The 3,009-nt window shown below is 36.6% G+C and overlaps 1 non-coding gene across 1 annotated transcript; it reads right to left on the minus strand.

Moving 5' to 3' along the window:
* Window positions 1-531: 531 nt before the first annotated feature.
* On the minus strand, window positions 532-638 carry LOC133802897 (small nucleolar RNA R71). Its single transcript, XR_009877642.1, has one exon. It is a non-coding gene; the product is annotated as a small nucleolar RNA R71 (small nucleolar RNA).
* Window positions 639-3,009: the final 2,371 nt, after the last annotated feature.

Here is a 3,009-nt window from a genome sequence, read left to right on the forward strand (position 1 = left end):
GACATGTTAAACGACGTGAAATACTACCTGTGATTCCTTAAATAGAAAAAACTGGTAGACATAATCGAAAGATGAAGAGGTTGGAGACTACCATGGCTGAGAACAAAGGGAATGCAATGAACAATGCCACCAATAATGCACAAGGGGCAGTAGCTGCTGAGGTCCTTGATAAACAAAGGGCAAGGACGTTAAGAGATTACGCACTTCCCACTGTCACGGAAGTGCATTCATTGATTAGACATCCTATAGTTGTTGCTAACAATTTTGAGATCAAGTGAGAAATTCACCATTCAATATGGTGGATTACTTACTGAGGACCCAAACTTGCACATAACCAATTTCTTAGTGTTGTGTGCAACGTTTAAGATGAATGGGGTGAGTGATGATGCAATTCGACTGAGACTATTCCCAAATTACTTAAGAGATTGAGCTAAGAGTTGGTTAATTTCGTTGAAACCCAACTCAATGACTACATGGGATGAACTAGCTCAAAAGTTCCTTGCCAAGTATTTTGCTCCAACAAAGGTTGCAAATTTGAGAGCCAAAATCAATAATTTCCATCAGAATGATGGGGTGTCTTGCTATGATGATTGGGAGTGGTTTAAGGAGTTTTTAAAGAAGTGTCCCCATCATGTGATTGAGAAGTGGATGTTGGTCCACAACTATAACATTGGTTTCGGTGGTACTTCTCGCACCATCATTGATGCAACAATAGGGGGTGCTTTCATGAGCAAGAGTGCTAATGAAGCATATGAACTACTGGAGGAGATGTCCATAAATAATTAACAATGGCTTAATGAGCGAGAAAATACAAAGAATGTGGATGGGATACTTGAATTAGATGCCATCTTTATGCTTACAGCTCAAGTGGAATCCTTGACAAAGTAGTTACAATAGAACAACATCTCAGCCCAGACCATGATACTACAGAATCTATGTCAAATGTGTGGGAGTGCTCATCCACTCAATCAGTATCCTGCAATGGATATGAATAATTTTCCTATGGAACAAGTACAAGCCCTAGAAAATTTTCCAAGGCCAGCCAATAACCCTTATTCGATGTCCTACAACTAAGGGTGGAGGAATCACCATAGCGTCTCTTGGAAAAATAATCAAGGAGCACAACAGCCTTTTCAAAAAAACCAGCAACCTTTCCCACAGCCCCAACAGTCTTTCCAATAAATAGCCTCCTCTTGGATTTTATTAGCCAGAGGCTAGACCATCACAACAGTAACTTATAATGAAATCACCTGAAGCACAATCTTATGTATTGAATCAGTTCATGAATGAAACAATGGTAGCTATGAAAAATTTGTAGACTCAGATTGGTCATTTTGCAAGTTTAATGCCTTACTAATTTACGATTGTTACACCATGTGTTTAAAATAGTGCCTAATACATTAAGCAAGTCATTTGGACTCAAAAGTGTAATTAAAATTAAATGATAGTTTAGGTACTAAAAATTTTTCAAATTGAAAATAAACTTTTCATTAAAATGTTTGAATATATACACGGGATCCCAAAAGTTTATAAACTAAAGACTTACATTATACATTACAAAAAATAGTCGACCTAAGCGGAAAAACTGAACTAATGTTCTAACTTCCTCAAGATAACATGACCGTGGTGGTCAAGCAATCCAAAAATGTAAGAACCGCTCTAAAACCCTCCAACTCATGGCTGGTTCAACTCTAGCTTGCCCTTTCCTGCACCATAGAGCACCGAAGAGCCAACGCCCAACAAGAAAACCCCACAAGGCACAAGAAATATTCAATCAATCATGATCAATAACCACACGTTCACAGATAATAAATACATTCATTTCCATCATATAAATCGTAAACACGTTTCACAGTTTAAAATTATATTCATTCCAACCACATGAATCATTTACATGGCCCTGGAAACACAACATTGGCGAACGACCTGCGTTACACACGCTTGTCGATGACTTGCAATACACACGCTTGCCAACAAGCCGAATATAGATCGTATCAATCATCCTAAAAAAAAATTCCTAATATACATAGCAAACAATCAACTCTATGTCCATATGCAAATTTTCTTACCTCGAGTCCCGTGTAGAGGACTACTCCCTGGCTCTCGCGAGTTCCAATTCCACCAATCCAGGTAATGGAACTATCCCCCGAGCTTTTCCCCAAACTTAAAGAAAAAACATATCCTGAAGTGGCACTAATGCAGGGGCACTACCCCCTAGCACTGCTACGCCCAGAAGCAACAGAGTCACCCAAAAATCCCCTGCTTCAAAGCAGACATGCCCACCTCTAGCACAGGGGCGCCACAACGCAAACCCATAATTCAGGGTTTCTTTTTCTGCGATTTCTCCAACCCGAAATCGGCCTAAATCAACCTAAGACCCTCAAAACTCATCAATTCATGTTCTCAACTAGATTTGAAAAAAAAATTGACCCAAATATAAGTTACCCAAGTGCGCAAGAACCCAGAAACATCATCAAAACACTCAAAAACCTAGAAATTCCAATAACCACAATCTTGAGTTTTTAAAACTCAAGCTTTCCTACAATCTGACATTTAACCTCAAAATCATGGCAATCAAAGGCAAAAGACTCTACAAATCAGTTTTTGAACTTAGGCCCAAGCTAAACCTACCAATAAACACCACATAACTATTGGGAAAACTTATACATGATCTTGTTTATTTTCATGTAAATCTTATATTAAAAAATTTAATATTAGACAACCTAGAACTTGTTTCTATAATTGAATTTAAACATAGATAATGATAAGAATACTTACATTATACGCAATAGAATGTATTAGTCCTTCCTTCAGTTTTTATAATGATAACTCTACAAAATAGAGTTATTTTACCACATTTTTTATGCTAATTGTTGCTTAGTTCTTGAGTTTTTAATTGATTTATTAAGTTTTTAAGTAATTTTGAATTTATTAGGTTTATTTTGATTTTATATATTTTTGTGTATTTTTATAGTTATTTTGTTGTAAAATGTTGTAGTTAATTATTTA

This window comes from Humulus lupulus, chromosome 9 (genome assembly GCF_963169125.1).
Source record: "Humulus lupulus chromosome 9, drHumLupu1.1, whole genome shotgun sequence".
Taxonomy (NCBI): Eukaryota; Viridiplantae; Streptophyta; class Magnoliopsida; order Rosales; family Cannabaceae; genus Humulus; species Humulus lupulus.